The sequence below is a fragment of the Lycorma delicatula genome, chromosome 9 (assembly GCF_047948215.1).
Source record: "Lycorma delicatula isolate Av1 chromosome 9, ASM4794821v1, whole genome shotgun sequence".
NCBI lineage: Eukaryota > Metazoa > Arthropoda > Insecta > Hemiptera > Fulgoridae > Lycorma > Lycorma delicatula.
The window spans coordinates 23,292,013-23,306,830 of NC_134463.1; the positions used below are offsets into that span (position 1 = coordinate 23,292,013).

Sequence of the window (14,818 nt, forward strand, 5' to 3'; positions counted from 1 at the left end):
CTAACTTCCCACATTACATTTTTTTAAGATGTCACAACCGCTTTAGTTTTTCATTACAAATTCTATCCATCATTCTACTTGTACCAAAACATTTCCTCATAATTTATAATTTTTTATTCTTTATCTTGTTAGTTTTTCCTGTATGCTGTTCTGATATTCTATAGCTGGAGTTTCTGATTTTAATGTTTTGTCTCTCTTAGCGCAATTTATGTCTGTAAAAATAATCAAGTAAACCCTATGAGAAATTTCAAACTTAGTAAACAGGTGGTTATTTTTTTAACTAGAGATGTCCTAAAAAAGAGAAGAACTTTCTACTTGTACAACTCGTATTCTTCCCCAAACTTATTTGTAGGAATATTGAATCGGTGCACTTATAAAAATAAACCGAGTAACTTAGTGAAAAGAGATATTAAAAACAGATTTAAAAAAAGGAGAACTAAAATTTTCTTCTTCTCACAATCTGTTGCGCCTAAAATGGCCAGACAGAAAAACTGTTGTGATGCTGTTTTCTCTGCATAAAAATCCCTTGTGCAAAATCTTTACAACTATTAAAAAAAATTAAATTTAAAACTAGTACACTTGATTCACCTTGCGACACATAAAATGTTCCACATAGTAAAAATCTTCACAAGTCTATTATTAACAAATAAGGCTATGGTAATAGGCTAGTTGACTGTTTTTGAGAAACCGGTTTATATTATGCCTCACACTCTATTTCATTAAAATATAAATGTTATACATAAATGATCATTTACACGACGTATTTTGCATTTTTATAAAGTAATTAAAATTTTCCACCAAAACTCTCCAAACTGTCATTGCCTCTCCTATGACACCACACCTTATAAAACAATCAGATGTTTAGTGGAGTCTTTAAAATGTTTTGAAAATTACAGTCTAAAATGAATTCAAAGTTTTTCAAGTACTGTGTAGTGCCTCAGTGTGAAAGTACTACCATTAAAACTCCAAACAAATTGTTTCTTTAACTGTATATATGTTATATGTTAATTTATTTAGTAAGATCCAAATTGTGAACAAAATCCTTCATCTTTGGGCGGGTATAGATTCTAATCTTCAAAGACCGGTGAAGAAATTGTATTAACTTTTTCTATATGCTAGGTGGATGAAATTTTATTGTCTAGTAACAGAGATTGAAGTCTTAAAATAGGAGTATCCTGCCCATGAAGCACAGGTCTTAATAATGTCAATGGTAGATTAATGAACTGAATAGCATCTTTTTTTTTAACTACAGATATTTTGCAAACAAAAAATTGAAATTATTTTGTATTTCACACTATACCATTCGAATACCAATCAGCATAGATGAATGAATCCCTTTGTATTACTGTACTTTGTATTAAATTTTCTGCACAAGATATACAGAAGAGATGCAAAGCCCGTGGTTTTTTTATTTTTATTTCATAAGTTCATTTTAAAATATGCCAATCAAATTTTGCTACATCTCATTAACAACCACTTATACTGTCTGGTATAAGTTTGTTACACTGTCCAAAGTATTTGCTCAGCCTTCTGTTCAGATTAGCAATTTTTAATGTCATGCAAACAAAACTCATGTAACAGAATGCAAACCAAGACAGATTACTTATAAGAGGGGATCCAAAGTTTGCTAAATAACAGTTAACTTACCAGGTTAGCAGTGCCGAGGTGGTCTAGTGGTTAACTCATCATCGCAAATCAGCTGATTTTGAAGTTAAGAGTTCTAAGGTTCAAATCCTAGTAAAGGGAGTTACTTTTATACAGGTTTGAATACTAGATTGTGGATACCGGTGTTCTTTAGCGGTCGGGTCTCAATTAACCACACATCTCAGGAATGGTCGACCTGATGCTGTACAAGACTATACTTCATTCACACTCATACATATCATCCTCATTCATCCCCTGAAGTAATACCTTACGGTGATTCCGAAAGCTAAACAAAAAAAGAGAGAGCCCATCTTTAGTATGACATAAAATAAAACTTGTGCTAGACTATGGCAAATGCAGATTTAAGATGCTTACATAATTAATATAATGTTCTATAGTGAATACAGCAACTCTTTTACTACTAAAAGTAGGGTAACAACAACAACATCTAAAATATAGTATTGTGCAAAATCTTTACAAATAATTATTGAAAAAATTCAATTTAAAACTAGCGCCATCGATTCATCTTCAGACACATAAAATGTTCCATATAATAAAAATCTTCACAAGTTTGTGTTATTTATAATAAATAAGACTAATTAATTATACTTGTTTATTTTTACTAAAACTGTTTAAACTCAAATAGAGCAGTCTGTGAAATGTTTTACCATTTACGATGTCAAAAATTAAAATTTTCTTACAAAAAGAAATCCCTTCAGTTATTTTGTAAAAGAAATCTGATCATGAGGTTTTACATTGTTTTTCTATAATCTAATTAAATTTAAAATTATACTCACTCATGTCATCCAGATGTTGATTGTGTTAATCTTAATCTGATCATAATTTTGACTTTTGAAATTAGCCTTTTCATCTTATTTTTTGTTATACATTCATCACATGTAAAATTTTCTAAGCGTTAGTTTAGTATGTTGTTCCAGCATTAAGTAGTTGAAATATCGCAATTTTCTGTAGCTGAAACAAACTTGAAACAATCTGGAGAAATATTAGTATAAAAATAATAAAATAGATTAACAAGTTATTAATATTTTAATTCTTTTGGAATCCATTTTTCATTTTTTATTCTTCACACCATTTTTTTCAACATCGATTAGTTAAAATATTACATAATCTATACCTGAAACAAATATTCTGAAACAAAATTAGTAAAAATATCAAGGCGATTGATAAAAATACAGTTTGGTGTACTTGAAATATACATACATAATAAATAAAACAGTACTTCAGAAAATTGCATTCAGGTTAACATGGCTTAACAACATGTACTTAATCTAATCTTAAATAAATAAAAAAACAATATTAAAATAATACCCCACTTTATAATCGGGCCTACTGTGGATGGGGTATGGAACGCGAACGCGACTTAACATAATTAATTCTAACTTAAAATATATAATGAACCTGTAAAAAAAACACAACACACATAACATGATTAAAAAACAATTGCAACCTACTGAGGGGCCTACTGGAGAAACGCGATTTTTCCTTAATTCTAACATGCAAATTTACTCTAACATGCACATATTTGTAAACCAAAACAAGAATATATAATTACCTGAAAAAGAAACTTAATTCTACTGGAAAAGGAGCACCAGTTACGAAGTAAGTAGTCCTCCCTTTAATCGTTATTATAAAACTAAATAGTTAAGCCACATTAACGCTGTTTACTCTTAACCTATGTAAGTAATCGTTGTCGTACCTGCAACAAAAGAGATAAAATAAACGACGTTAGTATTATATATGTACCGTTAGTAACAAAAATTAATTTATTCAGTAACATTAAGAAAAAACATACTATCGAATCGATAGCTATTGTATAGCAATGTTATAATTCAATTTTATTATTTAAAAGAGTTGAAAAAAGCGACTTAAAAGAGCTTGTGTATCTATTTATTTATTTATTGATCTAAGAAAACAAGACCGTTTATCCAAAATACTTAATTAAAAGGAACATTGTTAATCGTTATAATAGAATTAATAGTTAAAACTGTAACTTAACGGTTCAAGAAACTCATTTTCTACATTTTTTAATAAAAAGAAATAAAATAGTATTGTTATCACGTCATTTTATGTTTATTGTTTTGAATCGAACAGAATAGAATTTTTGTGTTTTAATATTTAATTATGTTTATTAATAACTTTTTATTCATTTTTTGATTAATAATAAATTAAAAGAAAATTTTTCATTACTAAAAGATTAATTAATTAATTTGGTTCTTTATATTCGGAGAACTTTTTTTTATAAATACTTTTAATAATAGCGATAAACGTAGAGTATTTTTATAATTAAAAAAATGTAGCAAATTATTAAATGTTAAAAAATTTATTAAAAAGTAAAAATATTTAATTATTTATTTATATTGATGAATATTATTATTTTAATAATACATTTACAATTATCAGTGGCAGCTTGTAACTAAAATTAGGTGGGGGCGGGGGTGCTGCTCCAGAAAATTTTTTTCTGGGCCTTTTCAAGGTAGGGTTAAAGTTTTCTGTAAAATAAAAAAACAGAAAAAAAACAATGAATCATAGAATAGTTGGAAGCAGGATAATAACTTAATTCTACATTTTATCGCATTCAAGAATATGATTTGTGCGCTTAAAAACCATAATCGGTTGAACATTAAGCTTAGGATTATATATTGTACAAGTATAAAGAAGGAATTAAAGAAAAAGGGACATTATGTTAAATGTTATTAATAATATCAAGTGGAAATAGGGGATGCTGCAGTTCCACAGTGCCTATACGCAAGCCGCCACTGATGTATATTATAATACATTAATATTAACCTTTTTGTTTTGCTTAAAAAAGTATTTTCAATACGTAAATTAAACGTTTTAAAAACTTGTACACAACATCACATTCATTAGTATTCGTTGGATTACATAAGAATGAAAAAATCTATCGATTATACTAACAGTAACAACACCGCACCTGTTATCTAAACTGTACATTATAATGCTTAAATATTTAGAATGATTGTTAAATAGATAACATAAAATTTTTTTTTAATTCCATATTAAAAATATTTACATAATGTAACAAAAATTTATAAAACTTATTTAAATATTATAGTTCAATTTTATAAGAAAAAGAAAAATCATAAAAATTTACCTGATGTGGCAAATATTGATCGATATGATGATAATCATGACTTTCAGTACTAATCAAGTTCATATTACGTATAAAATATTTAAAGGGTAGATACATAAAGGGTAAGTCAGTTTTATTGAATTAAATCTCTGTAGAAATTGAAATATTTTTATTCTTTTACTTAATTTATTTATACATTTGTTATAATAATTTGATCAATAAGATAAAGATATAAAATATAATTATTTTAAAAATCATAAAACTTCTCTTACAAAAAAAAATTACGGTTAATTGACATACTATAATATTTCTCAGTCTGTCCCCTCCCCCCAAATTATAATAGCAGTGTTACTTACCTTAACTTTATTGCCCTGTGGTGGTAGAGGCCTTCAATTGCAGCCCACGATAACAACCAGGTTGATTCGTCTTCTTTCTTCTGATTCCTCAAACACGATCGACCAGCGCTTTTATGAATCATCCGGATATCAAGGTACAGACTTGTAGGTATCCGCCGGTATAGACTTGGCACCGGTGGATACGAAGCTGAAGAACTGCAAAGAAGGCCACTGTACCGCCGAACTGGATAATGATGCCTTCTTAAAACTAAAAGTTCAAATCAGGGTTTGCTGTTTTTTTACGATCGTAGGCGATAATCCATTTTCATGAAACAACATGAAAATAATTAGAGGTATAAAAACATAGATTTATTCCGAAAATATTAAAATAGTTCAAGTTGAAATTATTTCATACTCGTAATAATCGTATTTAAAAATAAGAAAAATGATAAAAGATTTTATTATATGCTTTAAATAAATATCTGATTTACAGATTTAATTCACCGATTTCGAGCTTGCCCTGATTCAAACTAAACACATAATAAAAACAAAATAATATTGCAGAAGTATGTAGATGATGACTGAAGATCGCTGAGAGGATAAGGGCCAGGGTGGACTATACCCCCCTTAATGAAAAAGTATATAGTAAAAGTTAAAAAGAAATTAAATGATTTTCATTAATTACACTAATTCTAAAATTATTTTCTAGCTACCAATTAAATAAACTAATCTGAAAAATCTAAATTAAAAAAAAGCTTTAAAAAAGCAAACTTTATAATTAATTTTACTGTTAAATTTTAATTCGCTTAATAAAATCAGAGTAATATAACTAAAAATGAGCTTTTATTAAAATTAAAATAAAAAATGTTAAATGTAAATTAACTTCTAGTGAAAAGAAAAAAAATGAACAGTCTAAATATTAAAAAAATTATAATTTTGAAAAAAAGATTATTCCCCTTGGGCGGATAATCTGGAGGACTGATGCTGAAGCGATGAACTGAAGAAAATGTAGACTGTAGCTCGCTGGATGGGGTAAAGGGCCAAGGTGGAGTATCCCCCCTTTATTAAATAATAACAAGTTTAATTATTTAAATAAATGTAATTATTGTTAAATAAAAAATAATAATTAATCTATGTTTAAAAATCATTATTAAAACAAATAATAAATTACATCCCCTTAATGGAAATAAATTCCTTACATAATAAAATTAGGTTATTTCTTAAAAAAAAAAAAAAAAAAAAAAAAAAAAACAATTTAAAATTGTGCATTTAAAAATATTTTTAACTTAAAAAAAAACTATTAAAGCAGTTATGTATTTTCATTAAAAATCTAAATTAAAAATACTATTAAAACTAGAAAATAAATAAAATTTAAAGAAAAATTATTTTAATATAAAAAGTACAGTTTTGAAAAAAATGGGGTGTTTCTTTTGGGTGGATATTAGGGAGGACTGCTGCTGATGGAACTGCTGTAGTCGGACCTGTAAAGAAACAGCACAAAAATATATATGGGTGTTAACGTTAGTAACACCCATCTTATAGCATTCGCGTAATCTACATTAACGAATTGACCCCGTATCGAAGGACGGCCGGTGTCCGACGCGGTTGAACGCGTACGCGTCGCGCACTCACTTATTGAAATATTACAACATATTTATGCTTCTTACATATCAGCTGAAGAAATTAATTATATGCAGATCATGTATAGCAATATCTGTAAGACCATAATTGTGTAATATTTCCTACAGATATATACATTTGTATTCTGTAATCAGAGCACACTTGTTTTTGCTGATATGTACTATTCCCTGCAAAGGCAGGAAACATTCAGTTATCCATTGACATTGTACGCTGTACACTGCAAAGCAGAGCACAGATAATGGTACCTGATATATGTTACGTACTCAAGTACCAAACATTTATGCTGGTTACTGTTAATTTAACATTGAATTGTAATCTTATTACTATTCACCCTAACTGGAACATAAGACAAGAACAATATTATCATTTAAGTGGCTTTCACACTGAAAAATGCCGAGTTATAATGAAGTTAATTAAATTTAATGCCGATGTATTTATAAAATTCATTACAATAAAGAGTAGTAGATATTATAATTGTCACAAGTTATATTCTTATGAGTGCCATATTTTCATAGTATATTACACAGAGAGTTCCTAATCAAAAATACATTTATGATTTTATGTTTCAACATTTCCAGTCATTCTAGAAGCTTTCACATACTGTTTCATGCTTTGCCACCCAAACCGTTTCAACCTTGTCCTCAAATAACAATCTCTACAATATGTTGTAAGAACAAATTAATTTTTATTGGAATATAATTTATCTATATAATCTAGAATAAGAAAACAAATACTATAAGAATGGAAGAATATTCTCTTCTGAAAATTACTAGGCGAACAAAGATAAAGGGCAATATAATGTTTCACAGACGGTTAGTTTACTGGGTTAGGACGGTTGTAACTCGATGTTATTATTTAAATATCTAGAAAAAACATAAAACACCCATGCAGACAAGTATAGAAATATCTGTAAGACCATAATTGTGTAATATCTCCTACAGATATATACATTTGTACTCGGTAATCAGAGCGCATTTGTTTTTGCTGATATGTATTATTCCCTGCAAAGGCAGGAATAATACAAGGTTACTGGGTTATTTACGGGTAATTATTTTTAACTGTGACTTAGAAAAATTAAGAGAACTGGAGAAAAAGACGAAAAAAATTGGAACACACCGTGAAATAAAACCGGGTCGGAAGTTGAAAGTTATTTGAATTAATTGCCAAACCTTTTCTAATGACACTGCAATTTTCTAAAAAAATCACACAGTAGAACAAGTAAACCGTATAAAAGAAATCGCAGATAAAGTAGGGTTCAAAATGTCCATCGATAAAGCAGAATTCATGACCGATAACAAATATTCAATTCAAAATATGGAAAAATGAACAAAGTTAATAAATTTAAATATCTCTGAGAAATAATCCAAGTTAACGGTTTAGATAAAGAAGTCAGTCGATTAAGAACAAGATTATGTTGTTCTTACTTTTTATTTTTATTAAAGGATTCTACTGTGAGCAACTTAAAAAAAGAAAAAATATGATACAAATAAGGGAAAAAAGAAAACGCCCCTCAAATTGTTTCGCATATAATTAATAACTAATTAACCTCAACAATCAGATTTTAGTTAATTCTTTGAATACTTTGTCGATCGACAAATAAATTAACCAGCAGTTACGCTTACTTAATGATCTAAGCTTAAATATATTATAGCTATATTATAGCAACATATAATATACATAAAAATCCACCACCAGTTAGTTTGCTTATAAACTACCCAAATTAATTGTTAATGGTTAATAGTTAGTATACGATTAGTATTTAAGACCCAGATTCTTCTTATAAACTACCCAAATTAATGGTTAATAGTTAGTATATGATTACTAGTTAAGACAGGAGATAGTTAAGACAGATTTTTTTTATGTATATATTAATGTCACCATAATTAAGCAAAGCAATTTTTTTTTTTAACATTAACAGAGAAAATATCAATCGGCAACTTTTCTCCAAAGAAATTAAAAATTTAATCTGATTGAGGGGTTAAAATTATAATTAATATTACTTTTATATATATATATATATATATATATATATATATATATATATATATATAAACTATAATTTCAACTTATCCCTTTGTTTTTTATTATTATTATTGTATGGCCAAATAAAGTAACAGTTCTTTTTGTTTTTCACGAATGTCCTGATTCTTTCAGTAATCCAATTTCATGTTTTATTGTACAATTTATTTGTACTTTTAAACCCTTCCTACAAGTTAAAATTTTAAGTAATTTTTACATATTGGTTAATATTTTTATTGTCTTTTTCCACAATTAAATATTAATTGCCTTCTATTTGTAATTTTGGTTTGAATCAACATTCTCGAGTATATAATCGACTATATATATAAAGGCATATCATGTACATTAAGAACACAGCAAAATTGTTGTGGACAAATTTCAAACAAATTAAAAATACGAAGAAATTTAGGTACTCGGGTGAAGTTAACAGACCAAAAGAAATGGACAAGGGAACAAACATTGTCAGTACCAGTAAATGCTAACATCCTATGGCCTATCGAAGAAAATATACAATATGAAACATATCTCAAGGACGGGCAAGATCAGTTACTACACAACGGTAATCCAAACAGGAATTTTATATGGAGCTAAACGCATAGCTCTGAACAAAGGGGAATAGGTAAATGGGAACCTGCTGAAAGACTGATGCAAGGAAAATCCTAGGGCCCAGAAAAACTAACGACGGTTGGAAATTAAGGAAGAATGAGAAACTTTACTGGGAGTTAGAAATGCATAAGCACCACATTAAGTTAAGACTGGCATTTTACAGACATCTGTCAAGAATGAATTTAAACAGGCTTACGAAGAGAATTTTTGACGTGTAACGGTGAAAAAATGAGTATTAAGTGGTTCAAGCAAATTAAAGAGGACCTAAGGATAGCAAACGTAAATGTGACGGATTTAAAAGACAGAAGGTTGCTTACAAAAAAAAATCTTAGAATTGAAAGGGATCCAGAAGGAGAAGAAAGAATACAGCAATTGAAAGTGGTCAAAAGAAAAGGGAAGTTGGACAATGAAAGAATGAAGGAGTATTGGAGGGCTAAAACACTAGCCAGTTAACTAATTTTTGTGATTCTACAGTGACCGGTGTTAAAAAAACTGTTTAAAGATTTTATAAGAGGTGGATGGTTAAAGTTGATTTGTATCATGTGACTTAATATGCAATCGGTTTCTGTTTCAACTTTCTAGAAATATGGAACTGCATGAAAATTAAACATAAATCTTAAATTATCTTTCATTGTAAATAATTAATTAATTAATTAAAATGAGAAATAATTCATTTCATAATGATTAAGATCTCTTGTGATAAATGGATGAATATATCTGTTAATAATTAACATATGTAACAATAAAGCTGTGTAAAATTTTTTAACGGTTTTTTGAAAAAAAAAAAATACTTTCAGTCAAATGGTGGGTTTGAGGGGTTGAAATTGATTTTTCTTTACGTTTTGAGGTACGAGAAGTACAAAAATATCATTCACTTAAAATTTAAGTTCCTTATATACATAAGTGTACATATAAAATTGCAACTTGAAAATCTCCAAAATTACTAGATCATTTTCATTAAAACTTAGATATGCTGTTGTAGTGTAACTGAAGTTGAAAATTTGATGAAGACCAGTTGAGTTATTGAACTTGGGTAGTGCATTGTACTGTGAAAATCAGTGCATTTCAGACTACGAAATAGCGAAGGTCTCATAAATGAAAAGTTTGTCAAAACTGTGCGAGAATTCATTCTAATTACAGAGGTTTATTGTTTGAAATGTTATGTATGTGTAAGTATGATTTTTTTGTTAAGAATGCTAGAGATCACAATCAGATTTTAATTAACTGAAAATTACTTTTAAAAATCATGAAAAAATTATAGAAGTATAGACTAAATAATAAGGTCACTTTTGTGTATGTAAAAAACCTAACAACTTATTTATGTCCTACTTGAATTCCATATTACTAAAATAATATTAGATGAAAAATAATCTGTAAATATGTACAAAGCATATGTGTAAAACACTACCGATTGTAAATAAATGTAATATTACTGCTAATAACAACTGAATTCATTTTGTTATCTAGGATCTACAAGTGATCTTAGAACTAATGAAAGCATAATATTACTGCCAACTTATAGCATAATATTCTACTCGTCTCGCTCCATCATATTTTAATAAACATTATCTAATTTAAAAATTTTAATTAAACAGTTACTTAAAAAATTCCAGTAATAACTGGTTTTAATTTTAAACCGATGCATTTTTTATTAAATACATTGAATAATTACATTATTTTTTTTTTTGAGGAAATGAACTAGTCATTACCCCAAAAGATTTGTTAAGCTATAGATGCAAATTAAAATTTCAAGCAGCAGTTTGTTCACAACAGCCTTGATATGAAAGCTGTCTATGTAAACTGGTGCATTACCTCAACATATACTTAATATTACCTCAATATACTGAAATAGTCAGTATATGCAATAATCCTTGGTGCATTTTTTTTTATTATTAATTATTTCAACAATAATTAATTTTTTTGCTTACACCTTTTTTCAGCATATGCAATAATCATGTATTTTTCTCTTATTAATTATTTAAACAATAATTAATCTTCCTGCATATAACCTTTTTTTAGTATATGCCACAATCCCTAATGCATGCACTTTTCTATTAATTATTTAAACAATAATTAATCTTTCTGCATATACCTTTTTTTCAGTATATCCCATAATCACTATGCATGCACTTTTCTATTAATTATTTAAACAATAATTAATCTTTCTGCATATACCTTTTTTCAGTATATGCCATAATCACTAATGCATGCACTTTTCTATTAATTATTTAAACAATAATTAATCTTTGCATATACCTTTTTTTCAGTATATGCCATAATCACTATGCATGCACTTTTCTATTAATTATTTAAACAATAATTAATCTTTCTGCATATACCTTTTTTTCAGTATATGCCATAATCACTATGCATGCACTTTTCTATTAATTATTTAAACAATAATTAATCTTTCTGCATATACCTTTTTTTCAGTATATGCCATAATCACTAATGCATGCACTTTTCTATTAATTATTTAAACAATAATTAATCTTTCTGCATATACCTTTTTTTCAGTATATGCCATAATCACTAATGCATGCACTTTTCTATTAATTATTTAAACAATAATTAATCTTTCTGCATATACCTTTTTTTCAGTATATGCCATAATCACTAATGCATGCACTTTTCTATTAATTATTTAAACAATAATTAATTTTTCTGCATGCGCTTTTTTGTAGTATATGCAACAATCTTTGGCGCCTTTTTTTATTATAAATAATTTAATAAATTAATTGATAAACATTTTACCAATAAATTAATAGATTGTAGAACTATTTTTCAATAAACTACATTGCATAATCTTCACCTAATTTAGGCTGTAGCAAATTTCAATTGATTGCATCATCTTTTTTTTAAATTGTAGGAATTCATTACATTTTTAAAAATATCAGTCATAGCAAACAGCAGTATATTGAACAAACTACAAATTATTTAGAATTTGCAATTTATAAAATCCAAAATATTGCCATGAAAGCATGGACAAAAGACTACAGACTTGAAACAAGTTTTTATTAAAAAAAATATATCAAATTTAAAAAATGAGAAAATCATATTAACATAAATGTCATAGCAATAAATATTATATTAAATACAATTTAAATGATTTATCTATTTCATAAAAATGAATTTTCTAATTTTTTAACATTAGATAGTCTAAAGCACGTGGCTTTATAATAAATCAGTAACCAGCCAAAATTGAATATTAATTTGTATAATTAATTTAAATACTTAAAAACTATTATTCCTCACATAAATATGCTGCTTTTCAATAAGTTTACCCTAATTTTACCTTAAATCCAGGAAAATAACTTTTTAAGCTAATATGATAACGACGTGTTCCGTTCAGTTATCGACGTAAAATGAGAACATGTTTTAACAGGTTTGTGGGTTCTACAAAGATTTGAGTCGGGTAACAATCATCCGCGGTCATCTACTTTTGTTTATTAGATTATTTTTAAAAAAATACGTTTATAACTTTTAAATAAATAATATTTGTAAATAAAACTAAATAATATATATTAATTAATGTCTTAATTACAATTAGTTAATAGTTTTACTTACTTACTTATTTATACAATTAGGTACTATTTTAAATACCGATCTCTTTATTTAAATTTAAGTTGGCAAAATGAGAGACTGTTGTTTTTTTTATCGGTTTTACTTAACGTGTATAATTATTTGTAACATGATTTTTTTTACAATAGAAAATTTAATAAATAAAGTTACAAATATAAATAACAAACAACATTAAATAAAAATATTTTTAAAATATACATCTTTAGAAGAAACCCGTAATCAGTTTAGTCTGATAACCTCATATGTTTCGTGATAACCAAATCATATGTTTCGCGATTTCTAATTTACTTAAAGCGTTTTGTCTACATAACCTACACAAGATAGGTAAACTTACTTATATTAAATACTATGTTCATAAAGGTATTAAATTCTTATTGTGTTATTTTAAATTAATTAGTTAAGCTTAAGTATATCAAAAATTAATTAAATTACAAATAATCTTTTTAGTTTTAATGTAGTGAGGTTATATTATTTTTTTCTTCAGTTGTGTGTAACTACTCGTGACAATATTAAAAAAACTGCTGAAAAATTAATTTTATCGTGCGGTTGATACACACAACCAAAAAATTACTGATTCAGAGATTTATAGGGGGGTAAAAATTAATCCACTTTCATGGAATGAATACAGTATGTGGTTTCCAATATGACAGAATTTTAGAAACTTCTTTCATTGTAACTGTTCCGAAATCGACGATTTTTTTTAATCGATTATATTAAAAAAATATCGTTACATTGTGTCATCTTAACCGATTTTTTTTCAGTTTTCTTTTATATAAAAAATGTATCTGATAAAAAAGGTTTTTTATCAAAAACACTTATTCTCTTATATAACAAAAAATGTATTCTTTTAAAAGAAAATAGAAAAAAGAGTAAAAGATCATCATGAATTTGTTTGATTTTCAGAAATATTAATTACTAAATTAATACATCATTTTTCTTTCCGACCCTTCATTATATATGTTACCGCCCTCAGTAAAAATTTAAATTATTACTTTTTTTCAATTTATTTGTAGTTATTTTGTAATTTAGATCTGTAATATAAGATGTTTCTGTATTTTAGGTTAATATTATGCAACCTAATCTATTTTCCGGCCTCCGTGACGCGAGTGGTAGCGTCTCGGCCTTTCATCCGAAGGTCCCAGGTTCGAACCCGGTCAGGCATGGCATTTTCACACGCGCTACAAATTGTTCATCTCATCCTCTGAAGCGATAACTTAACTGTCGACCCGGAGGTAAAAAAAAATCTAATCTATTTACACGTTTCATTAATATGTAACCTCTAATGTCATTTTTATAATACATTTAGCTTCATTTATTGTAATAAACGAATAAAATAAATCAGATTGTTAAATTACGGGTTAATATTAATTTTATTATAGTAAACAGTATGAAAATAATAATTGCGAGAAGATAGTACTGTCGGATAAAACGTTCTGGGTTCGATTTCGGGTTGCGCTTGACATTATCTTACATTATTATCAAAATTCATAACGTGAAAAAAAAACAATTTAAAAAAAAATGCGCGTGATAGTGAGCGGTTAACTTGCGTGGTGCGAGTGATAGCGTCTCGGCCTTTCATCCAGAGGTCGCGAGTTCGAATCCCGGTCAGGCGTGATATTTTCACACGCTATAAAATTGCTATTTCATCTCATTCTGTGAAGCGATACATAACGGTTGGCCCGGAGAAAAAGAAAAAAAAATGCGGATATTCTGGATGTTGTCATTGCGAGTAAAATAAATTTTAAAAAAACCGATTATAAATGTTCGTTTAATTCATGTCGGATAACTTTATAAATCATCGTACATCGACGGACTGCTTGCCTACGCGCTGTCTACAATTTACTTTGCTACGTGAGTCACCCTCTCCAATCGCCGCCAG

The 14,818-nt window shown here is 27.6% G+C and overlaps 1 long non-coding RNA gene across 1 annotated transcript in view; it reads left to right on the top strand.

The window, feature by feature from the left end:
* Positions 1-14,818, top strand: part of LOC142330218 (uncharacterized) — a 52,738-nt gene that overhangs the window by 29,327 nt on the left and 8,593 nt on the right. The window contains exon 3 of the long non-coding RNA XR_012757731.1: positions 14,000-14,171. This is a non-coding gene — a long non-coding RNA (uncharacterized LOC142330218). The remainder of the gene's footprint in view (positions 1-13,999; positions 14,172-14,818) is intronic.